This window comes from Oncorhynchus masou, chromosome 10 (assembly GCF_036934945.1).
Source record: "Oncorhynchus masou masou isolate Uvic2021 chromosome 10, UVic_Omas_1.1, whole genome shotgun sequence".
In the NCBI taxonomy this organism is placed as follows: Eukaryota; Metazoa; Chordata; class Actinopteri; order Salmoniformes; family Salmonidae; genus Oncorhynchus; species Oncorhynchus masou.
The window spans coordinates 36,596,037-36,623,420 of NC_088221.1; the positions used below are offsets into that span (position 1 = coordinate 36,596,037).

The 27,384-nt window shown below is 42.2% G+C and overlaps 1 pseudogene; it reads right to left on the bottom strand.

The window, feature by feature from the left end:
- LOC135546849 (low-density lipoprotein receptor-related protein 1B-like) overlaps window positions 1–27,384 on the bottom strand; it is a 357,889-nt pseudogene that overhangs the window by 139,301 nt on the left and 191,204 nt on the right.

A 27,384-nucleotide genomic window follows, 5' to 3' on the forward strand; every position in this document is an offset into this window, starting at 1 on the left:
CACCTCAGGAGGAACAAAGTCAATGATGTCTAGACAAGGGCTGTGGCAGTCATAACATTTTTTCAGCCTTTTATTTTCATGGAAAAAGCCAGCCGGTCTCACAGTAATTGACAATTAATTAACATCAACACTTTTAGCATGTTTAGCATCTCCAGGCATCCATGCATACAAGTCGCTGATGCTTACCTTTGGAATATCTACATTTAAAAAACGAATAAATCACATTAATATACACCATCACAACTAATCCATTGTTTATTTTAGGCAGTTCAAAAGAAACATTATTATATGAAGGAAATGTATTTCAGAAGAACACAATATGAGTTGTCCTACTGTATGTTATCTGGCTATTCACCATGTTATCGGCTGTAGGCTTTTTCATTTAATAGACAAAATATGCTTACAAGTCCCGTGCCATTACTTTATTTGATATTTATGATTTTTTAGTCCGAAGAATATAATTGAACTTCGCTGAATAAAATATAAATTATATTTTTCCCATTCTGGAGCGAATACGCATATGAAGTGTCTATGTTGAGCGTAAAAGTGATCATTTGTGTCATTCACTTTAGGTGTGAATGACACAAACCTTAGAATGTCTTACATATCGAAACATATATGGGCTGCATGACGCGACTGTAGGCTACTTATGATTTGAGAAAGTAGAAAAATAAAGCTTACACTCTGTTCCCTGCCACAGAATTCACATCATCAAGTGATCATGTTATCATATTATCCATCAGACTATTTTACATTTCATAGTTTCTTTACTAATATGCCAAATTGGTTTCAATTTAGAATGGCCCATTATCAATTACAGGCAGGGGGAAAAACACATGTCATCCTTATGCCCTCAAATAGCCTCCCTCCGGTTTGTTTTTCCATCATGCCAGGTAGGCTATTCCAGTAATTTCATTCCATGCATCAGCCACTGTTTGAGGAGCATGCAGCCTCTCACTGCACAACAGGTGATATTCTGCACAAACGCTATATGCCATGGGCTTTCCAACCCAGTGCTTAATTTGGGAAACCAAGTGAAATCTGTTCGGGAACATCGATAGCAGCATGTTTTCACAACCAAACATATTTAAAGAAACTGTTGACAGCCCCTCTCTCTGCATGCTTGAGAAAGGAATGGATCAGAGAGAGGAAGAGATGGAAACTCACAGTGGTGAGATATTCTGTAACTAAAGGTAATGAATCAGCCTAATAATTATGAAAATATTTTCAAAAATCCCTATTACTAAAATCAAATACAAAATGGACTATAATTGTAGGCTAACTCTGTAAGCCGCCCTGCACAATCAATGAACCAACAGCCACACCTAGTTCTCTCCCAGAATCATGGATAGAAAGTTTAGAGGGTAGAATAAGGTAACCAGCCTCTCCAGTATGCACAATAATACCGTCCACACTCAAAGGTGATTAGTAGAATTTGTTTAATTTTGGAGTATAGGCTAGACCAATTATGTACCAAAGACATCTTACATATTTTTTTAAATTCAGGTTTTTAAAAATCGGGCTCAGGTTCATATATAGGCCTATGTGTATGCATAAGGTCTAATATGTGTATGGGTTTAGAAAGCGCAGTCCATTTCGTTATGTCAGGCATAAGGACCATGTTTTCCACTCAGTTTCAACCTGTTGTTGAACTTCTTTCTTCAAATTGATAAATCACATTGAGGTGAGTTTTAAAAGCGTGATACTGTTTTGATGATAAGTGTTTGATGTGATTTTCGAATGCATTTCCATTGATGTCAGAGTGCTTAGAGGGACAATGGAGCCCTGAGTACCAGGCCATTAGCGACCTGGTGGTCGTTAATGAGTTGGGTACTACCAACACATGTCCAGAGTCCATAAGAGGAGCTTAGTACTGCGGTCACGACTCATGAGTGCCGGTGTGGAGGTAATATGGTCACCGCAACAGTCCTAGTCCAGACATGAAGGGACGGTTTCCCAGACACAGATTAAGCCTAGTCTTGGAGTAAAAAAACAAACTCAATGGAGAACCTCCATCGAAAACTATTTTTATTCTACAACTAGGCTTAATCTGTGTCTGGGAAACCGCTCCGATATGTTAACATGCACACCACCATGCTTCTTTCATTTGTGGTGCAGGGAATTACAGCCACAAGGTTGAATTCATTGTAACTGCCGCACACAGGATATAAACTCTGCACGTTGTGTACTAACAAATCCATACACCAGCTCATTCTAAATACTTAAATGGAATATACAAGACATTAATCAACCCATAATACATCTGATGGCACTCACAGAGTTGACAAGTCCAAACAAACCTAATTCCAGGAAAATATTAAGTAAACTAAAATCCATGAATACCAATGTAAGCATATACATCACAGGGTAGTCTCTGCTGCAAACCGTTGTTCATATATCGATTGGTAATAGAGGTCACTGAAAAAAATTAAGCTTACATATTCCAGGTCTCTCATTCATTGTAGTTTCTACTGTTAACTTAGTGAGCAGGGATAAATACATGGCATTCAATAGTGACCAAATAGACATGCCAAACCGTATGTGCTTGGCATGAAAATAGGGTTGCATCAGCGTACTAGTACAACCATAACCTTGCCCCACCAGGCTCAATTACTATGGCATATAGAGCGTGTTGACACTGTGCAACAGGGGGACTTGAAAGGGGTGCAGCTTAAAATCTAGGTGAGAGATGGAGCAAGCCTGCTACAGCTGTAAAAATTGTGAAAATCGACATGTTAAATAAATGTTCGATAACATTGACCATATCATTTTTTTGGGAAGCCCGATAGATGCTGTTTAAATTTGGGCATATAAAGTTTGTGTGAAAACTATTTCTAAGTTTTCAGATTTTTTCCGAACCCACTTCCTTGTTAAAATCACTTGTGCTACTCACGCTTTGAAGTCCAAAATATGCAGGGTGGTGGTGGTGGTGGTGAGGGGGGGATCTAAGGTTGCGCTGAATGGTGATGAACTGATAGATCATCCAATACATATCAGCGGTTGTTTTGTCCGCTATGGTCACAACCTCCATTCAAGTCTCTTTCTGAGGCGCTATGAAACCAGACGGTTCGACAGAGACAGCCGGCTGGTGGACAAAACATAAACAACATGCTTGTCCTAGTAGGGGAAACGCACATATTTCTGCCCTTGCGTTGCACAAAGATACCTAACATATTCACTGAACCATTAGTGAAGATCTTGGATGAAACCTTACCACCGGAATTATATCCTAGAACTCCAACTCAATGGGACATACAGTATACTCTACAATCTGCTGTGGAGTGAGTGCTTAATTGATCTTAATGGTGAACAGGTCGTCAATTCTGGAGATACGGACTGAATCCGGTGCTTTCTATAAGCCATAAACCATACATACAGAATACTTAAGGCACTATCTGAGTCAGCCCAATTGCTAATTAATTGTTCGCAATAAAAAGGCGTCTGACAGCTTGGTTTGCCGGAAATCGTTGGAGAGGCCAGGGAGTAATTAATGGGGGACGTGGAGCTTCATTAGGGAAATATGAATGATTAACATCTTCACCCTTCTTCAATGACAGGGTACGCAGTAGAACTTAGTGGAGAGGAAGGAGAGGAGGGGGTGAAGGAGAGGAGGGTAGAGGAGGGGAGGGTAGAGAAGAAGGTAGAGGAAAGTGAGAGGAGAGGGGAGGAAAGTGAGAGGAGAGGGAAGGAGAGGAGAGGAGTGTAATGAAGAGGGTATATGGAAAAGGAGAGGGTGGCCTGTCCGATTCTGATAACATTGTTTAGTCAATTAACAAGAGTCCTGAATCCAACCAACTATGAACAGTGAGTTAACAAGCTAGGGCTGACCGTAATTAGTCGACTGGTCGATTGTTTGGTCGATAGGCTGTTGGTCGACCAAGATTTTTTGTAATCGAGAAGTGGCAAATAATATATATATATATATATATATATATATATATATATATATATATATATATATATATATATATATATATTATGGTACACAAGACACCTGTCTTATTTGCGCCCATCTCAGTGAACTAATCCATTGTGGAGGCCGAGATTAGTCCATTGCAGAGGCTGCTAGGATGACACAGTCCAAGAAGAAGGGGAGTGGGGCTGCATAATGCATGTCTCTCTCCAGAATGCGCACTCTCCCACCAATTTGTGCACATTCATTGCTTCGTAACTTCATTGTGTGAATTATTTGCGTTTGATTGTTAGTGTCTATCAATTCCCCATTACATATATTACCAGTAGTACACTTACCGTTAATTCCTATACTTAATAATGTTTGGTAACAGTCATTTCTGTTCATGCATTTAATATATTATTATTCCAGTCTTTTACCGTTCTCATTGTCGGAGTGGACACGCTGTTTGAAGAGCGCACAACCTATGCAACACTTGTGAGAAACAAGTTTTGTTTTATTTATTCCATTTATGAGTTTTGTCAATTTAGTCAATGTCTTTTGTTTGGAGCGCTACTGTCAATGTTGAGTAAGGATACGCACCTGATTACACATTGAAGTTGGCCTATAGGCTATCTGGCCGGTACGCAAATGGACGCATATAAATATGCCCATTTGAGGATCTGATAGTTTTTCGGATTTGCTTATCCGCACCACCACTAATGAGCTGTTGAGATTCTCAAAGTATTGTTTTCTTCACCTCAAACAGCAAGCAATCAAAGTCTGCTTTTTACAAGTTAAGTTAATAGTTGATACAATGTTTCAAGTTCATTGCAGACAGGCCATGCGTAGAAAATGTGACTTTTAAGATATTTTTATCAGGATATTTTCTACCTACAGGCTGCAATGTTTATTTGTTGGCTTTATAGACTATTTTTTACATAGTTGGCAATGGCAGTAGAAGTTTGTATCATTTTCAATGAGATTAGGATAGAATTTTGATTAACCACATGACAATGATTTTAAATTAAACTGTTCCACGACAATGTGCAAATCATAACTGGAAACCATAACTGGCACGCAAATCGGTAGAAATGGTAAGACAAACTGGCATTCCACGTGAGAAAGGTTGCAGACTCCACGTATAACCTATTACAGGTAACTTCAGGAGTGTAACGGTAGAATCTGCGAAACCCAGTAGGAGTGGAGGAGGATACTCGGGACAGGTTACATTTTTTTTCATCTGGTTATCTTGATCTCTGTCTCCGTCTTGAGTCATTTGTGTCTGATTTGATCTAACAGTGCCCTTAAAGCATCAGACAAGCTCAATGCATATATAGTTGATTTTATTCAAGCACATAGGGTGTATCTATATATGAAAAAAATACAAGTTTTAAAATGTAGACCATTCGATTGGTTGAAAGAAGAGATGACTTTCAGTCAACCAATATTTTCTTTACTCAAGGACAACCCTATAACAAGCTAAGCTAAAGTAAAGGCAATGGATGTTTCAGTGCTAAATAAATCACTCCAACTCTGCATGTGAACAGGCTAGGCATGGATTGAGGTCTACCAATTACACAAAGAGGTGCAAAGAAGGATATCAAACACATACACACACACTTGACATTTGCCAGCCACATAGCTTTTTCTCTTTATATGTCAGTGCTTCTTTTCAAAATGATAATTGCTCCTCTTGGTCAAAGCCAAAAGAACAAAAAAGTATATTTCCAGTCATCCCATCTGTCTCTGTCAATTTTGCCAACAGTAGAACATGAGGATATGGATCAGTGTACTCCTGCTGTTCTCCCAGACTGTGACTGGTGATGCTGTTCTTCCAGAGTGTGAGGGGTGAGTGAGTGACATGAGCTCAGAGGAGACTTCAGAAAAAGGCAAAAGATGCTAACAGTGTAGAACAGAGGCTTTCCCTGCTCATCTGCCTCCACTTAGCTTATCTAGCAAAGACTGACAGGGAGAACAGATGCAACGGCTCTGCTGGCTCTCCTCCTGCCATCTAGAATGACTGACTGACTAGCAGGCTATAAAAGGTCAATTTGTTATGTGTTTCACATTCTATATGTATTTATTAAATTCAAGCCAAATAGAGATATTTTGAATTTATCTTTGTTAGATGTCAATTTCACAAGCACCCATGTGTCCTATAAACTTCCTTAATCCCTAAATACTTAAGCTTATTTTATGCAGACGCTGTTCCTTGCAATACTGATACCCATTGCTAGCTAATCCTATTGGGAATGTTGCAAATGCTGCTTGCTGCCCAGAGTGGTGAAGACACTGTATCACTCTCAGGCCACTTATTTATGTTCTGGTCAAAATGTGGTGAAAATGAGAGCTGGGTAATTTTCTGCATCAATAGTGAGACCTAAAAAAATACCCCATCTTAAACATTTTATTTGACAGTTAAATTGTTCCCATTTCGGGCAAGAAAAATAGAGGTGGCCATTACAATGCTCTACAGATGTAGGATCTTAATTTGAGCCAGTTTACTACAGCAGGAAAATAATCCTGCAGCGACAGGACATGTGAATTATTATGTGGATTGCAATTCATGGACATTTTTGTAGGGATTGATACATTTTTTACAAGGGAAAATCAAGTCTGACATTTCTAAGTGGATATTACAAACTTCAGAAGGATTTTAATTAAAGCTCAAATACACTAAAATTTGTAAATGTTTTTTTTGCAACAGGGTGATCAAATTAAGATCCTACATCTGTATACTTGATGTAGTATTATGCATCAAAGCCACACATCCTAGGACCCAGCCACTATATTCTCCACAAATAGCTTTTCACAAATGGCTGCTAAGAGGCAAAGAGGCTGGCTGCAGACCCTCATTTCACATCGTAGGTTATTTCATTGACTTAGCACCCAGCATTACAACGGGATCAAGATTTAGAGGAAAATAAATGAATGGATGTACTAGAAAGTAAAATATTAGTAAAATAATAAAACATGAACGATATATTCTGTCAGGCATAAACATATATATGCAGGCACTTGCAGGCACTTGTAAATAAACAAACTCAAAATCATCAAAACATAAAAAGTAAAGCAGCACTTACTTTTGGCTATGATTGATCGTCCTGTCCAGTCGTCATTAATCATCTGGATATTCCCAAAATGGATGTCGCTGAAGAAGATGCGATTGGTCCCTCCTGCAGTTTTCTGGCGGTAATCAAAGGTCAGTGCTATGATGTTTTTGAAGTAGGTGGGCCTCTCGAAGGGCTGGACGGGTGAGTTGAGGTCGCTCTCATCTGAGAGGTGGACGCTCTTCAGTATGGTCCTCTCAGAGTAAAGCAGATAGCCTTCGTATCGCTCGCAGGCAAAGCCGTCCTCAGCCAAGTGGCCATGGGCACAGGAACATGTCCTACGCCCACTGCCCAGGTGGAAGCAGAGCTGCTGACAGCCCCCATTGCTCCTGGCACATGGGTTGGTACCTGGGTTGGCAGACACAAATACTGTGTTCAAGGCATATTCTAACTAAGATTACTTTACCCTCATTAATTTAACTTAATGGTTATGAAGTTAATTGTTTAGTGTAGTGCCTGAACTAGAAGTGCTGGTGTGATATAACATCACTTTTGTATTGTACATGCACTGCCTATAGCTACGGTTTATCTTTCCCTTGTACTAGATGGCTCCCAGTTGATTTTGAACAATGCATTTAACATTGCTGCTGATTATGGGTGAGAATCAATAAGGAGAATTAAGTTGAAACCTCAACCTTTCTCCCGCCCTCTATTAAATACTGTCACATCCTTCAGGTTGACCCCCAGACCACTCCTCATGGTCACTGCCTCGCTGCCGTCACTCTTGAAGCCTCGTCGGATGGAACCATTGGAGTGAGCTCTGAGGACAGAAAGAGAGAGACATTTTGAGAAGTCATCAATGACACACATTTCTTTTTCTTAAAAGTACTTTTATTTTTGACTCTCGGACAAGATGCCCCCCATTGCTATCCAACTTGATGGATTCTCCATTCACCGGGGGACAGGACAGTGGAGTCAGGGAAATTGAGGGGGGGGTTTGCATCTACATCAACACTAATTGGTGTCCTAACTCCAGCGCGTTGGAAGTGTCTACCAACTGTTCACCCGTCTTAGAATACCTGAAGGTCAAATGCCGACCCTTCTACCTACAGAGGAATTTTCAGCAGTTATCGTGACTGTGATCGTGACATCAGGAGAAGAAAAATAACAAGCTGGCACTTAACAAACTTTACAAGGATATAAACAAGCAAGAAAACTAATATCTAGAGGCTGCCTGTCTGGTTGCTGGCGATTTTAATTATGGGTCACTAAGACGTGGTGCCCAACTTCCATCAACCCATCTCTAATGCCACTAGGGGTAATAAAGTCCTAGACCACTGTTATTCTACCCACAACAAAAGCAAACAAGGCCCTCCCTCTGCAAATCATTTCATGACTCCACACTCCTGCTTCCTGTTTACAAGCAGAAACTCAAATAGGAAGTAGCTGTGACTCACTCCATTGAGAAATGGTCACCAGAATCAGAAATTATGACATAGGACTGCTTTGCCAGCAATGATTGGAATGTGTTTTGAGACTACGCCACTAACATTGACAAGCTAACCACCTCTATCACCAGCTTCATTAGAAAATGTATTGGCGACGTTGTCCCCAAGGTGAGGATTCGCTGGTTCCCCCAATTAAAAGCCCTGAATTAACACAGAGGTTGGAACTAATCTAAAGGTCAGGACTACCACACACAGAGCCATCGTAGACAACCTTGAGGACAGGAATAAGTACAAGAACTCCCTCTATGACCTCCGCAGAGTCATCAAATGAGCAAAAGAACAATATAGGAATAAGGTGGAATCATACTACACAGGATCCGATGCCCGCCGCATGTGGCAGGGGCTACAGTCCATGACGGATTACAAAGAAAGACCCAACCGTGATCTGCCCACCGATGCCTCTCTACCGGACCAACTCAATGCATTTTATCCATGCTTTGACAACAACAACATTGTGCCGGGTGTGAGGGCCGTCACCGACCCAGAGGATCGGGTGAACTTGCTCTCCAAGGCTGATGTGAGAAAGGTCTTTGATCAGGTCAACACTCGAAAGGCCACAGGGAACCTGACAGCATTCCAGAGCGCGTTCTCAGAGCATGCGCAGAACAGCTGTCAGGCATATTCACAGTCATTTTCAACCTCTCCATGTCCCAGTCTGTAAGGTGACCACCATCATTCCTGTGCCCATTGTGGCTTCATGCCACAATGACTACCGCCCTGTAGCGCTCACTTCTGTAATCATGAAGTGCTTTGAGAGGCTGGTTATGGCAAATATTAATTCCACCATCCCAGACACCCTAGACCCACTCCAATTTGCATACCGCCTCAATAAATCCATAGAGGAAGCAATCTCAATTGCTCTCCACACTGCTGTCAACCACCTCTCCCTCAACATCAGTAATACTAAGGAGTTGGACTACAGAAAACAGGGGGGGAGCACGAGAGCTTCAAGTTCCTCCGTGTGCAAACCATAAAGCTGTGACAGCACCTCTCCCCCTCAGGAGGTTGAAACAGTTTGGCATGGGCCCTCAAATTCTCTAAAAGTTCTACAACTTCACCATTGAGAGCATTTTTACTGGCTGCAGCGCTGCCTGGTATAGCAATAGCACCGCCCTCGATCGCATGGCGCTATAGAGGGTGGTGCGGACAGCCCAGTATATCACGCTCCCTGCCATCCATCTTCATCAGGCGGTGTGGTAGGAAAGCTTGGGTTAACATTGTATCTTTATTTACCTTTTATTTTTGCACTGTCTCTATGCACACACATACTCACACACATAATATGCATTAATTTATATTGACGACACATTTTTTATTTTATTTTATTTTATTTCACCTTTATTTAACCAGGTAGGCTAGTTGAGAACAAGTTCTCATTTGCAACTGCGACCTGGCCAAGATAAAGCATAGCAGTGTAAACAGACAACACAGAGTTACACATGGAGTAAACAATTAACAAGTCAATAACACAGTAGAAAAAAAGGGGAGTCTATATACATTGTGTGCAAAAGGCATGAGGAGGTAGGCAAATAATTACAGTTTTGCAGATTAACACTGGAGTGATAAATGATCAGATGGTCATGTACAGGTAGAGATATTGGTGTGCAAAAGAGCAGAAAAGTAAATAAATAAAAACAGTATGGGGATGAGGTAGGTAAAATTGGGTGGGCTATTTACCGATAGACTATGTACAGCTGCAGCGATCGGTTAGCTGCTCTGATAGCAGATGTTTGAAGTTGGTGAGGGAGATAAAAGTCTCCAACTTCAGCGATTTTTGCAATTCGTTCCAGTCACAGGCAGCAGAGAACTGGAACGAAAGGCGGCCAAATGAGGTGTTGGCTTTAGGGATGATCAGTGAGATACACCTGCTGGAGCGCGTGCTACAGGTGGGTGTTGTCATCGTGACCAATGAACTGAGATAAGGCGGACCTTTACCTAGCATGGACTTGTAGATGACCTGGAGCCAGTAGGTCTGGCGACGAATATGTAGCGAGGGCCAGCCGACTAGAGCATACAGGTCGCAGTGGTGGGTGGTATAAGGTGCTTTAGTGACAAAACGGATGGCACTGTGCTAAACTGCGTCCAGTTTGCTGAGTAGAGTGTTGGAAGCAATTTTGTAGATGACATCGCCGAAGTCGAGGATCGGTAGGATAGTCAGTTTTACTAGGGTAAGTTTGGCGGCGTGAGTGAAGGAGCCTTTGTTGCGGAATGGAAAGCCGACTCTAGATTTGATTTTCGATTTGAGATGTTTGATATGAGTCTGGAAGGAGAGTTTAAGTCTAGCCAGACACCTAGGTACTTATAGATGTCCACATATTCAAGGTCGGAACCTTCCAGGGTGGTGATGCTAGTCAGGCGTGCGGGTGCAGGCAGCGAACAGTTGAAAAGCATGCATATGGTTTTACTAGCGTTTAAGAGCAGTTAGAGGCCACGGAAGGAGTGTTGTATGGCATTGAAGCTTGTTTGGAGGTTAGATAGCACAGTGTCCAAGGACGGGCCGGAAGTATATAGAATGGTGTCGTCTGCATAGAGGTGGATCAGGGAATCGCCCGCAGCAAGAGCAACATCATTGATATATACAGAGAAAAGAGTCGGCCCGAGAATTGAACCCTGTGGCACCCCCATAGAGACTGCCAGAGGACCGGACAGCATGCCCTCCGATTTGACACACTGAACTCTGTCTGCAAAGTAGTTGGTGAACCAGGCAAGGCAGTCATCAGAAAACCGAGGCTACTGAGTCTGCCGATAAGAATATGGTGATTGACAGAGTCGAAAGCCTTGGCAAGGTCGATGAAGACGGCTGCACAGTACTGTCTTTTATTGATGGCGGTTATGATATCGTTTAGTACCTTGAGCATGGCTGAGGTGCACCCGTGACCGGCTCGGAAACCAGATTGTACAGCGGAGAAGGTACGGTGGGATTCGAGATGGTCAGTGACCTGTTTGTTGACTCTGCTTTCAAAGACCTTAGATAGGCAGGGCAGGATGGATATAGGTCTGTAGCAGTTTGGGTCCAGGGTGTCTCCCCCTTTGAAGATAGAGATGACTGCGGCAGCTTTCCAATCCTTGAGGATCTCAGACGATATGAAAGAGAGGTTGAACAGGCTGGTAATAGGGGTTGCGACAATGGCGGTGGATAGTTTCAGAAATAGAGGGTCCAGATTGTCAAGCCCAGCTGATTTGTACGGGTCCAGGTTTTGCAGCTCTTTCAGAACATCTGCTATCTCGATTTGGGTAAAGGAGCACCTGGAGAGGCTTGGGCGAGTAGCTGCGGGGGAGGGGGGCGGAGCTGTTGGCCGAGGTTGGAGTAGCCAGGCGGAAGGCATGGCCAGCCGTTGAGAAATGCTTGTTGAAGTTTTCGATAATCATGGATTTATCGGTGGTGACCGTGTTACCTAGCCTCAGTGCAGTGGGCAGCTGGGAGGAGGTGCTCTTGTTCTCCATGGACTTCACAGTGTCCCAGAATTTTTGGGAGTTGGAGCTACAGGATGCAAATTAGCTTTCCTGACTGACTGCGTGTATTGGTTCCTGACTTCCCTGAACAGTTGCATATCGCTGGGACTATTCGATGCTATTGCAGTCCGCCACAGGATGTTTTTGTGCTGGTCGAGGTGCAGTCAGGTCTGGAGTGAACCAAGGGCTATATCTGTTCTTAGTTCTGCATTTTTTTGAACGGAGCATGCTTATCTAAAATGGTGAGGAAGTTACTTTTAAAGAATGACCAGGCATCCTCAACTGACAGGATGAGGTCAATGTCCTTCCAGGATACCCGGGCCAGGTCGATTAGAAAGGCCTGCTCACAGAAGTGTTTTAGGTAGCGTTTGACAGTGATGAGGGGCGGTCGTTTGACTGCGGCTCCGTAGCGGATACAGGCAATGAGGCAGTGATCACTGAGATCCTGGTTGAAGACAGCGGAGGTGTATTTGGAGGGCCAGTTGGTCAGGATGACATCTATGAGGGTGCCCTTGTTTACAGATTTAGGTTTGTACCTGGTGGGTTCCTTGATGATTTGTATGAGATTGAGGGTATCTAGTTTAGATTGTAGGACTGCTGGGGTGTTAAGCATATCCCAGTTTAGGTCACCTAACAGAACAAACTCTGAAGCTGGATGGGGGGCGATCAATTCACAAATGGTGTCCAGGGCACAGCTGGGAGCTGAGGGGGGTTGGTAGCAGGCGGCAACAGTGAGAGACTTATTTCTGGAGAGAGTAATTTTCAAAATTAGTAGTTCGAACTGTTTGGGTATGGACCTGGAAAGTATGACATTACTTTGCAGGCTATCTCTGCAGTAGACTGCAACTCCTCACCCTTTGGCAGTTCTATCTTGACGGAAAATTGTATAGTTGGGTATGGAAATCTCCAAATTTTTGGTGGCCTTCCTGAGCCAGGATTCAGACACGGCAAGGACATCAGGGTTAGCAGAGTGTGCTAAAGCAGTGAGTAAAACAAACTTGGGGAGGAGGCTTCTGATGTTGACATGCATGAAACCAAGGCTTTTTCAATCACAGAAGTCAACAAATGAGGGTGCCTGGGGACATGCAGGGCCTGGGTTTACCTCCACATCACCCGCGGAGCAGAGGAGTAGTAGTATGAGGGTGCGGCTAAAGGCTATCAAAACTGGTCGCCTAGAACGTTGGGGACAGAGAATAAAAGGAGCAGATTTCTGGGCATGGTAGAATATATTCAGGGCATAATGCGCCGACAGGGGTATGGTGGGGTGCGGGTACAGCGGAGGTAAGCCCAGGCACTGGGTGATGATGAGAGAGGTTGTATCTCTGGACATGCTGGTTGTAATAGGTGAGGTCACCGCATTTGTGGGAGGTGGGACAAAGGAGGTATCAGGGGTATGAAGAGTTTAACTAGGGGCTCCATTATAAACTAAAACAATGATAACTAACCTGAACAACAGTATACACGGCATATTGACAATTGAGAGAGACATACAGCGAGGCATACAGTAATCACATACACACACCTAATATCATATCTAACTTTAAGCACCAGCTGTCAGAGCAGCTCACAGATCACTGCACCTGTACATAGCCCATCTGTAATTAGCCCATCCAACTACCTCATCCCCATTCTGTTATTTATTTTTCTCCTTTGCACCCCAGTATCTCTACTTGCACACTCATCTTCTGCACATCTATCACTCCAGTGTTTAATTGCTATATTGTAATTATTTCGTCACTAGGGACTATTTATTGCCTTATCTCCCTTATCCTACCTCATTTGCACACACTGAATATACATTTTCTATTTTATTATTGACTGTATGTTTGTTTATTTCATGTGAAACTCTGTGTTATTGTTTGTGTTGCGCTGCTTTGCTTTGTTTTATCTTGGTGTCACAACTTCTGCCGAAGTCGATGCCTCTCTGTGTTCGGCGGCCTACGTCGCCGGTCTTCTAGCCACTGCCGATCCATTTTTCATTTTCCATTTGTTTTGTCTCGTTTTCCCACACACCTGGTTCTCATTTTGCTCATTATGTGTTGTGTATTTAACCCTCTGTTCCCCCATGTCTTTATGTGGTATTGTTGATCTGTTTTCATGTATGCGCACGTTAGGCTGGTTGCGCTGGGTTATGTTCAACCCGTATTTGTATTTCGTGTTCTTTTGTGCCATGTACTTTTAGTCCGCCAAATAAAAGGCTCCAGTTTGCTACCAAATATCTGCTCTCCTGCACCTGACTTCCTACAGCCCTTCACGTATACTTTGACACTTGGCCAGGTCGCAGTTGTAAATGAGAACTTGTTCTCAACTGTCCTCCCTGATTAAATAAAGATGAAAAATATATATATATATTTTTTTAAATGTGCACATTAATTTATACTGCCTTGACACACAATCAAACCCACTCACATACAAGCTGCTGCTACTCTGTTTATCTTATATCCTATTGCCTACTCACCTTACCCCTATATATGTCTACCTCCATCACTCCAGTATTCCTGCACATTGTAAATAGTATTGGAACTGACCATGTATATAGTATGCTTACTTACTTATTGTGTTCTTCTTATTTCTCATGTGTTTTTTTTCTAGTATTACATTGTTTTTGATTATTGCATTGTTGGGTTTTGAGTTTGCAAGAAAGTCATTTCACTGTACTTGTGCATGTGACATTAAAACATTACACTTTTCTAAATGACAGAAAATAGAAAAGGCTGGCATAATTTATTTTAACAATGGCACTTTATCATAAAGAAAATAATCAAGCAAGCATGAAATACCTCAAGATAACTGGATTGACAAAAGGTTTAAGGTACTTGCCCTTGATAATGACATTGAGATATGCTAGGACATTTACATAAAGAGATGGTGCACCTAATCATGTAAAAATACTCCCCTGAGGATCTCCCCACTGAGACCTCTTAGATTAAGGGTTAGAGGATCGGACTTTGCAGCCCACTCTGTGTGCATTTAAGGAAATAATAAATTACCTGTCAGACCAGTAGATGTAAGCTCCAAACACTGCCACGGAGAACAGGTCTACGTTGGCCACTGACAGTACAATCTCCCTGCTCTCACCCGTCTCAAGGTTGATCCTCTCTATCTTGTCAGTGCGGGCATCACACCAGTACAATCTATTTTCCTGCAGAGTTATGGGGGTACATTGGGTACATTTTATCCAAACAAAGAAATATGAGGATAGGATGCTGTTATAAAACTGCTTTAGGATGGGGTGGAAGAATAAGAGCAAATAGGACATAGGTGGATCAGGAGGAAGCCCTGTACTGTACCTCATAGTCTATGGAAATCCCGTTGGGCCAGGCGATGCCAGTGTTGACCAGGGTGACCTGATCAGACCCATCTAGACGGGCTCTCCCTATGCAGGGGCTCTGGCCCCACTCTGTCCAGAACAGATACCTACCAGAGGGAGGGAGGGGAGAGAGGGAGGGGGAGAGAGAGAGATTGTAAATACAACCCATATTTATGTTTATTTATTTCCCCTTTTGTACTTTTGACATGTTTGCACATTGTTACAAAACTGTATATAGCCATAATATGACATGTGTCTCTATTCATTTGAAACTTTTGTGAGTGTAATGTTTACTGTACAATTTTATTGTTTATTTCCCTTTTGTTTATTATCTATTTCGCTTGCTTTGCTAATGTAAACATATGTTTCCCATGCCAATAAAGCACTCTGAATTACATTCAATTGAGAGAGAGAGCGGGGGCAGGGGGGAATAGTGGTAAACAAGAATATTATTGACATCTAACTGCTTGGACAACATTAACAGATCTGAAAGGATACACAACATGTCTGATCTAATGTGATAAGGAGGTTATCAGAGGCTACGCAACTGAAATCATAAAGTATTACAATGTAGTTAACCGCAAAGCCTACTTCTATTGGGTCTAGAGAGGATACTTTGGTGTTACAGCCCTCTGTTTTCAGAAAATGGTTGAAATGTGAGCCTGTCAAGCGCTTCCAGCTGATCTTTCATGCAGTGTCAACAGTCGATATCGGACCTTTATTAGCAAACTGAAACGAATCATACTGTGACTGCACACAACACCTACAACTGCTAAACAACTTCACATAGGTCAGGCATGACAAAAAAAACATCACTGCAGGAGCTAGGAGCGCATCTAAGTGTGTTTATACTGGTCTGAGCATGTTTCTACTGGACTGAGTGGGGGGGGGGGGGATTTCCTCCAAGGATTTATTTTTATTATTTATAAATAAATACAGTACCAGTCAAAAGTTTGGACACACCTACTCATTCAATATGTTTTATATGTAGAATAACAGTGAAGACATCAAAACTATTAAATAACACATATGGAATCAAGTATTAACCAAAAAAGTGTTAAACAATCAAAACATATTTAATATTTGAAATTCTACAAGAAGCCAAGCTTTGCCTTGATGACAGCTTTGCACACTCTTGGCATTCTCTCAACCAGCTTCACAAGGTTTTGTATTTGTATTTATTATGGATCCCCATTAGCTGCTTGCAAGGTAGCAGATACTATTCCTGGGGTCAAATAAAATTACGCAGTTTATACAATTTTAAAAACCTAAAAATACACCTACAGATTCCACAACACACGGTGTGCCCTCAGGCCCCTACTCCACCACTACCACATACAGTGGGGGGGACAAGTATTTGAGACACTGCCGATCTTCCTACTTGCAAAGCATGTAGAGGTCTGTCATTTTTATCATAGGTACACTTCAATTGTGAGAGACGATCTAGAACAAAAATCCAGAAAATCACATTGTATGACTTTGAAGTAATTAATTTGCATTTTATTGCATTACATAAGTTTTTGATACATCAGAAAAGCAGAACTTAATATTTGGTACAGAAACCTTTGTTTGCAATTACAGAGATCATACATTTCCTGTAGGACTTGACCAGGTTTGCACACACTGCAGCAGGCCCACTCCTCCATACAGAACTTCTCCAGATCCTTTAGGTTTCGGGGCTGTCACTGGGCAATACGGACTTTCAGCTCCCTCCAAAGACTTTCTATTGGGTTCAAGTCTGGAGACTGGCTAGGCCACTCCAGGACCTTGAGATGCTTCTTACGGAGCCACTCCTTAGTTGCCCTGGCTGTGTGTTTCGGGTCGTTGTCATGCTGGAAGACCCAGCCACAACCCATCTGCAATGCTCTTACTGAGGGAAGGAGGTTGTTGCCCAAGATCTCGCGATACATGGCCCCATCCATCCTCCCCTCAATACGGTGCAGTCGTCCTGTCCCCTTTGCAGAAAAGTATCCCCAAAGAGTGATGTTTCCACCTCCATGCTTCACGGTTGGGATGGTGTTCTTGGGGTTGTACTCATCCTTCTTCTTCCTCCAAACACGGCGAGTGGAGTTTAGACCAAAAAGCTCTATTTTAGTCTCATCAGACCACATGACCTTCTCCCATTTCTCCTCTGGATCATCCAGATAGTCATTGGCAAACTTCAGACGGGCCTGGACATGCACTGGCTTGAGCAGGGGGACCTTGCGTGCCCTGCAGGATTTTAATCCATGACGGTGTAGTGTGTTACTAATGGTTTTCTTTGAGACTGTGGTCCCAGCTCTCTGCAGGTCATTGACCAGGTCTTGCTGTGTAGTTCTTGGCTGATACTTCCTCATGATCATTGATGCTCCAGGAGGTGAGATCTTGCATGGAGCCCCAGACCGAGGGTGATTGACCGTCATCTTGAATTTCTTCCATTTTCTAATAATTGCACCAACAGTTGTTGCCTTCTCACCAAGCTGCTTGCCTATTGTCCTGTAGCCCATCCCAGCCTTGTGCAGGTCTACAATTTTATCCCTGATGTCCTTACACAACTCTCTAGTCTTGGCCATTGTGGAGAGATTGGAGTCTGTTTGATTGAGTGTCTGGACAGGTGTTTTTTATACAGATAACGAGTTCAACCAGGTGCAGTTAATACAGGTAATGAGTCGAGAACAGGAGGTTTCTTAATTAAAGAAAAACAGGTCTGTGAGAGACGGAATTCTTACTGGTTGGTAGGTGATCAAATACTTATGTCATGCAATAAAATGCTAATTAATTAATTAGAAATCATACAATGGGATTTTCTGAATTTTTGTTTCAGATTCCGTCTCTCACAGTTGAAGTGTACCTATGATAAAAAAAAAAATCTACATGCTTTGTAAGTAGGAAAACCTGCAAAATCGGCAGTGTATCAAATACTTGTTCTCCCCACTGTATCTACAGCACAAATTCCATGTGTACATGTGTATAGTGCTTATGTTATCGTGTGTGTGTAATCCATGTGTCTGTGCCATGTGTCTGTGCCTTTGTTGCTTCACAGTCCGTGCTGTTCCATAAGATGTATTTTTTATTTGTTTTTGAATTAAATCAACTTTTACTGCTTGGTTCAGTTACTTGATGTGGAATAGAGTTCCGTGTAGTCATGGCTCTATGTAGCACTGTGCACCTCCCATAGTCTGTTCTGGACTTGGGGATTGTGAAGAGACCTCTTGAGACATGTCTTGTGGGGTATGCATGGGTGTCCGAGCTGTGGGCCAGTAGTTCAAACAAACAGCTCGATGCACTCAACATGTCAATACCTCTCATAAATACAAGTAGTGATGAAGTAAATCTCTCTTCTTTCTACTTTGAGCCAGGAGAGATTGACATGCATATTACTAATACAGTAAAGTATAGCTATCATGCTTGTAAACAAATTATAGTTTAAAAATCATATTAATAGATTGCTTTTTACAAATAATGTTTTGTTGCATTTAACTGCCGAAAATGCTGTTATCGAGATAATAATTTCCGTGCTGCCCTGTTCTGAGCCAGTTGCAATTTTCCAAAGTCCCTTTTTGTGGCACCTGACCACACAACTGAACAGTAGTCCAGGTGCGACAAAACTAGGGCCTGCAGGACCTGTCTTGTTGATAGCGCTGTTAAGGTAGAGCAGCGCTTTATTATGGACATACTACTCCCCATCTTAGCTCAGCATATGTGGGAACTCCTTTAAGACTGTTGGAAAAGCATTCCTCATAAAGCTGGTTGAGAGAATGCCAAGAGTGTTAAAAGCTATCATCAAGGCAAAGGGTGGCTACTTTGAAGAATCTTGTCGGTTACAACATGATTGCATATTATTTGGAAAGTGTGATTTCATTTCATATTTCATAGTTTTGATGTCTTCCCCATTTTCTACAATGGAGAAAATAGTAAAATAAAGAAAAAACCTTGAATGAGTAGGTGTGTCCAAACTTTTCACTGGTAATGTATATATGTACAAAAGTACATGATTTTGGCTGTTTCAGCCACACCCGTTGCTGACAGGTGTATAAAATCGAGCACACAGCCATGCAATCTCCGTAGACAAACATTGCCAGTAGAATGGCCTTACTGAAGAGCTCAGTGACTTTCAACGTGGCACAGTCCTAAGTTGGGGCGGCAGGGTAGCCTAAGTGGTTAGAGCGTTGGACTAGAAACTGAAGGTTGCAAGTTCAAACCCCCGAGCTGACAAGGTACATATCTGTCGTTCTGCCCCTGAACAGGCAGTTAATCCACTGTTCCTAGGCCGTCATTGAAAATAAGAATTTGTTCTTTACTGACTTGCCTACTTGAATAAAGGTAAAATAAATAAAAATGCCACCTTTCCAGCAAGTCAGTTTGGCAAATGTATGCCCTGCTAGAGCTTCCCTGATCAACTGTAAGTACTGTTATTGTGAAGTGGAAACCTCTTGTAGTAACAACAGCCGCAAAGTGGTAGGCCAAGCAAGCTCACAGAATGGGACCGCTGAATTGCTTTGAATGTAAAAATCGTCTGTCCACAGTTACAACACTCACCACCTGTTCCGAAATCTTAACTTTACAGCATACAATGACATTCTAGACAATTCTGCACTTCCAACCATCATTTGCCTTCCCACCTTTGGGACAACAACTTCCATTGTTAAGACATAAGCATCTCGTCATTATATACAGATTTCTGCTTTCCATAAAGCCTACCAGCCATACAAACAGCCTTACCTCCCGCGTCCGCAAGGTCTTAAAGTCAGAACGATAATAGCACTAAACTACATTAGCCTTTTAATTGGGATTGGAATGATTTTAGTAGCCTATTTTAAATTGTTGGTGTTGAGCTACGGTATGCATACCCATTTGATGCCCCTGGCGCACGTACAAACATGCATTCAAGCACGTACGCACACAGACACACAGACAAACAAACAGACATACCCTTTCTGTGGATGAACAGCGATGGCTCTAGGTTGGTCGAGTCCCTCTGAGATGACTACACAACGGTAGGTACCACTAAGACGAGCAACCTCTATGAGGTTGAAACCATGGTCTGTCCAGTAAAGGTTACCTGTGGGAAGAAGACAAATATACTGTTATTAGAGTACAAAGAACATTGTTACTCTTACTCATCAGAAACTAAGGAGATAATCACAACACAAAGTGTAATTTTAAAGTTCAGTAGACTTGCATCATTTATCCCAATGGCTTTCAATTTGATTTGAATATTTTTTATGTATACCTTTATTTATATAGGTTAGTCTCATGAGATAACATCTTGGGGGGGGGGTTATCCACATAGTAAGAACCCATTTTTTAAAAACATTTTACAGAAGACAATACTGACCAGCAATCCAGTCCACTGCGATGCCCTCTACCCTGCTGATTCCCGTAGTAATGATGTCCTCCCTCCAGGTCTGATCCCTCTTGGCTCTGGAGATTGTGTTCAGGCCCATGTCTGTCCAGTACACTGTGTCATTACCTGTGGATAGGGAGGAAACAGTGGAGTTCCTTGAGGGCTGTTGTGGTGTCAGCTTGAGGGGGGATGTACTTGGCTGTGACAATAACCAACAATAATTATCTTGGGAGATAATACGGACTGCATTTGATTGTGAGGAATTCTAGGTCAGGTGAACAAAAGGACTTGAGTTCCTGGATGTTGTTACAATTACACCATGAGTCGTTAATCATCAAACATACACCCCCGCCCTTCTTCCCGGAGAGATGTTAATTCCTGTCAGCGCGACGCACAAAGAATCCTGGTGGCTATCCCGACAGCATGTCCCCAGAGAGCCATGTTTCCGTGAAACAGAGTATGTCACAATCCCGGATGTCTCTCTGGAAAGCAAACATTGCCCTAATTTCATCTACCTTGTTACCAGGTCACAGTTGTAAATGAGAACTTGTTCTCAACTAGCATACCTGGTTAAATAAATGTGAAATAAAATGAAATAAAAAATCTAGAGATGGGACATTCGCGAGTAATATACTCGGAAGTGGTGGGTGGTGTGTGCACCTCCAAAGTCTGACCAAAAGGTCACTCCGTCTACCTCTTCTGCAGCGTTGTTGTTTTGTGTCAGCCCCTTGAATCAGTTAGAATGCCTTGGGTGGTTCAAACAAAGGATCTGCTTTGGGAAAGTTGTATCCCTGGTCGTAGTGCTGGTAAGTTGACGTCGCTCTGATATCCAATAGTTCTTCCCGGCTGTATGTAATAACACTTAAGGTTTTCTGGGCTAATGTGAGAAATAATACATAAAAAAAACAAATTACTGCATAGTTTCTCAAGGACTAGAGTGAGGCAACCCTCTCTGTCAGCACCATCTTGAAGTAAGGATGATTCTCTTGATAAGTGTTTGAATTGGACCATTTTCCTGCCCTGCTAAGCATTCAAAATGTGATGAGTAATTCTGGGTGTCAGGGAAAATGTATTGAGGAAAAAGTACATACTTTTTTTTAGAAATGTAGTGGACTAAAACTAAAAGTTGTCAAAAATATAAATAGTAATGTGAAGTGCAGAAACCCCCAAAAACAACTTAAAGTGGAACTGACAGCACACTTTGATATGGTTGTTTTTACGTTTTCATAAATTCATAGAATGTTTGGGAATGACGTAGAGTAAGGCATTTGTGAAATTTCTAGAGCAATAGAGTGGGTTTGGAGCAATAGAGTGTGTTTGGACAATTAACAGACACTGCAGTAAATAAAACCTAATAAACAGACCTTAGTCTACACAGACCGGTGCGCCATAGCCAATCAGAGCTACAGTAGGCTTTTATGCAAATAAGCCATTTGCCACACATGCTTGCCATCATTCAATTTGAACTGGACTGTGTGTTTACAGGCAGTAGCAACAGCACAACTTTAGAACATTAGAAAGCATTCGCCACAAGCCACAAAATACACCCGAATGGATCTCTGCAAATATGTAAATACCATGGAGAGCCCACTTACATTTGGGAACTTTACAGCCCTATTGGTCACACAACCATGAGAGGTAGGCTCTCTCCCTCAGTCATGCACATTAACAACTACTGGTAGCCAGAGTGAGATGAGCTAACATTAGATAAACCCTCTCAAACTTTTTCAGCTATATGGCTAACAAAATTGCACTGACAAACAATGAGGAACAGTAGCCTGCTCATGCTTCTCATCTGCCAATGCATGCTTGACCCAAGTTAATTTTTGCTTTATTTAACTAGGCAAGTCAGTTAAGAACAAATTATTATTTTCAATGACAGCCTAAGCACAGTGGGTTAACTGCCTTGTTCAGGTGTAGAACAACAGATTTTTACCTTATCAGCTCAGGGATTCGATTTTGCAACCTTTCAGTTACTAGTCCAATGCTCTAACAACTAGGCTACCTGCCACCCCAATGAATGAGAATTTGCCTACCAGCCCATTAGATCGATGGCAAATACATTTGATTGAAAACTAAGGGTGTGTTCTTAAATTGCCTTCAGTGTATCAGACTGTGGGTAGTTCATAAATTCAGTGTATTGTTAGATTGTCTGTTCGTAAATTCAAAGTGTTTCACTCTCCTAGCATTGAGCGCACACTGCACTATTGACACTGGGTGCATTTATAAATTCACTCTGGCTATTTACTCTGATTTCAGAGTACTCTTGTCTGAGTGTGCAAGAGCACAGAAAAGCAGGAATTTAGGAATATGATTGGTGTCATAAAACGTCACCCCAAAAAACATAATTAAGTTGTTGCTGGCAGCACAGTTACCGTCTCAATGCTCTAGATAACGTTAGAACAGCCTAACGAGCTCTGCTAGGGTGAGTAAAATGATCAGAGTGAGGTGTTCTCTCATTTATGTCTGTAAGTAGCTAAACACCTGACACCTGTCATATTCAGCAGGTGTTGCATGTTTGTAAATTCATCCGTTATTCTGCGCTCTGGCACACTCAGACGAGGGTGCTCTGAAGTCAGAGTCGATCGCCAGAGAGAATTTACGAATGCAAGAGATATGCTAAGTGGATAACAGTCATTCAAGTTCAGTTTAGCTAGCTAGCTAGCTAGCAAAGCAATGAACTTTTATTGGTAACTAACCAATTGACACCTGGATCTCTAGCTGTAGACCCTGAAAAATTATATGAGGGGAAGAAGTCTGTCTCTCACCCACTCCTCCAATAACATGACATCCTCCCAGCAGCTAAATAGCTAGCTACATAAATAGATACGCTAGCCTATTAGCCACATTATGATTGACTTGTGATCATTGCCCTTGCTATTTTGATTGTATTGACATTCCCAGCCTTAGTTATGTTTGTCCGTTTTTGTCCAAAACTTTAAGTCATTGAAACGGAAACAATGCATTCCGAATTCATGGAGGCAGGAAGCAATATACCAGGCCAGTTGTGATTTACAACCTGATAGCAATATTTTTTGGACTGGTGAATGATATGAATCATGCATTGAACTGCATCCATCTATTCTGCCAACAATGCCTTAATGTACATCATGGGATATTTAGTCAAATATAACATATTTTTAAAACATCTAACGAAGTTGGTTTTGAGGCATAAACTGGGAATTTTGTATTTTTGACTGTTACACTGCATGACCAAAAGTATGTGGAAACCTGCTCGTCAAACATGTGTGGCCCACCACTTCACAACAGAGCCGTTGTTCCTCCAAGATGTTTACACTTCACAATAACAGCACACAGTTGACCGGGGCAGCTCTCGCAGTGCAGAAATTTGACAAACTGACTTGTTGACAAGAGCCAAGTTGATCATCACTGAGCTCTTCAGTAAGGCCATTCTATTACCAATGTTTTTCTCTGGAGATTGCATGGCTGTGTACTCGGTTTTATACACCTGTAAGCAACGGGTTTGGCTGAAGTAGCCAAATCCAATCATTTGAAGTGGTGTCCGCATACTTTTGTATATATAGTGTATTATGATTGCCTGTTTGTTTCATATTTGCAAAGTAGTTAAAACGCTGTCAGTTCCACTTTAAGTAGTACTTTAAAGTATTTTAACTTAAGTACTTTACACGACTGCTTATTTCTTTGTTGACATGCAATACCGGGAAATGAAAAGGCTATTGTATACCAGGTTTTAATGGAAAATAAATTGCATATGCAAAACATAGTATCTAAATGGCTAACTCTATTTCATATCTGACAGGATGAAATTGCCATTCCTTTCCAAGTCCAGCCTTAAAGCCTTAAGTACATTTCGGTATTTGCCTGTCTGTACAATGGGCCCAGGTTGTCGGGAGGATAGGCAGAATCATATGTTGATTTGCCCCTTCCTGTTTACACAGAATTCACATTCTGTTAACACATATCTTATATGTGACATATTCCAGCTGGAAGGCTTTCATATTTTTTTTGCACCAATGACCTACTTCATAATGACATGAAAATAGTATGCATGAGAGCTATCCACTGCTGCTGGCTGACTGAGTTTAGCTAGATGTTTCATGTTCACCTGTATAACAGGTGCATAACAGATATCCCTATAGTAGTGTGGGGGCTGTGCTTTGGCAAAGTGGTTGGGGTTATATCCTGCCTGTTTGGCCATGTCTGGGGCTATCATCGGTTGGGGCCACAGTGTGTCCTGACCCCTCCTGTCTTAGCCTCCAGTATTTATGCTGCAGTAGTTTATGTGTCGGGGGCTAGGTTCTGTTATATCAGGAGTACTTCTCCTGTCTTATCCGGTGTCCTGTGTGAATTTAAGTATGCTCTCTCTAATTCTCTCTTTCTTTCTCTCTCTCAGAGGACCTGAGCCCTAGGACCATGCCTCAGGACTACCTGGTATGATGACTCCTTGCTGTCCCCAGTCCACCTGGCATTGCTGCTGCTCCAGTTTCAACTGTTCTGCCTGTGGCTATGGAACCCTGACCTGTTCACCGGACGTGCTACCTGTCCCAGACCTGCTGTTTTCAACTCCCTAGAGACAGCAGGAGCGGTAGAGATACTCTTAATGATCGGCTACGAAAAGCCAACTGACACTTACTCCTGAGGTGTTGACTTGACAACAACTGTGATTATTATTATTTGACCATGCTGGTCATTTATGAACATTTGAACATCTTGGCCATGGTCTGTTATAATCTCCACCCGGCACTGCCAGAAGAGGATTGGCCACCCCTCATAGCCTGGTTCCTCTCTAGGTTAATTCCTTTTTTTGGCCTTTCTAGGGTATTTTTCCTAGCCACCGTGCTTCTACACCTGCATTGCTTGCTGTTTGGGGTTTTAGGCTGGGTTTCTATACAGCACTTTGAGATATCAGCTGATGCATGAAGTGATATATTAATACATTTGATTTGATTTGATTTAACAGCAACAAAGGGGAGGGCAACCAAGACCTTATAGATACCCAGCCTACTAGCTGCTAATTTTAGCTCCGGGTTTAATATTTAAGCTTTTTTTATTGTTGCTTTAGACTAGTTTCCTATTCTTCTCTTTGGGTAGTGTAGTAAGGCCTGCCTTGCAAGTGTACAGTGTGTTGTGCCATACCTTCATCCTAATCTATCAAATGTGGTCAGGTGACAACTCTCCTCTCCACCCTTATCTCCAATTCATGGGATATATTTGTGAACAAAGGATTTCTGTAACACTTACAGTGTGTGTGTGTGTGTTAGATAAACCTTCTCTTTCCCGGTATGCCTATATGGCTGTTTGTTATCATTTGGCTCAACTAGCCCTTAGTTTATTCATAGCATTCGTAACTGAAATGAATCCACCATATTTAGAACATGAATTACGCAAGACAAAACCCCTTTTTATAACAAATGCCAGCATAGGCCATTGGGTTTATGTATTATAATGTCCATGCTACCTTCATTTGATACAATATCTGGGGAATTGCTTTGTGACAGGCCTGGTTCAGGGCATGTGGAGAAATGGTTGGTGTTTCTCATGCTGCGTTTCTAGTAACATGGACGTATTAGTCTTTCATCTCTGCAGAACTCAACAGCACCACTAACCATTATTCAACAGGGTTAGAGAGCATACTACAATACAAGCTCTTTCTCTCCTTTCTGTCTCTTTCTTTCTCTCTCGCTCTCTCTCTTTCTCCCTCTGCGGAAGACATTGTCAAATCAATGAACTGTAGGTTTAACTGTTGACTGAGGAGATGAGTGCAGTAAATGACTGTGTCCTGCTAGTCCTGGGTTCCCACTCTTATTTATTAAGATTTATAAGCCAAAACAGATTTTTGATCAACCCTCCTACTCTGAGATGCCATCACTGGCCCTGGTGGTGTCTACCTGCATGGAAGTCCACCCCCACAGCGAACAGGGTCCCAGTGATAGGCATCAGAGCCTCCATGTTGTCATTGAGGTCCAAGGCAATCCCTCTGATCCCCTCATGGATGGAGTACATCAGAAATGACTCAATGCCTACAGGGTAAAACAGGGATTACTTAACTGTTAGTCTCTTGTGACAGACTGACGTCACTCACACAAGATTTGGTTATGAATTCCAAGATTAACATACTGTAAGTCAATATGCAGAGAGTACATTTACCCCAGTGGAATGTTTTGTATGATTACGGAGGTGTCTATAGCGCTAACAGTCAATTCATTTCACAGACATTGTGGTAACTTCGATGCTAGGGTGTCTGAACTGCTCACTGCCCCCCTCCCCCCGAATAGGGCTCTGGATAAAGGTATTACACTATGTATGGAATAGGGTGCTATTTGCGAATCAGACTTGTTGTCTTACCCTCACAGGACATTCGGTCGGTGCGCAGGTTGTAGCCCACAGTACAGGAGCAGCTACGGGTGTTCTCTGATGTGGGGAAGCAGAGCTGGGAGCAGCCTCCATTGTTCCCCTGACACGGGTTCCTTCCTGGAAAGGACATGGTGAATAGTATATTAGTAAGGAGATAGGACACCATTATATTAGCTTCATGGACATCTTTTACTAAGATTGCATAACATATCAGATGTTATGCAGAGGGCTATAGGTACTGTAGTACATCGTGGCGTCACATTTATGAATGTCAGCAGATGGGATTAAAAAGTGAAAAGTGCATAAATAAAAGTGTGCGTGCCTGTGTGTGTGCGTGTGTGGGTTCCTCACCTCTCTGTCCCTCCCTGTCATAGACCTTCATGTACACCACTCCGCTGGTCTTATTCCTCAGGACCACAGGAGTCTGTCCGTCTCTTTTGTTCACAGTCCCCAGTTGGGCTGAATCATCATCTGCCCACCACAATTTGTTACCTGAAACAAGGAAA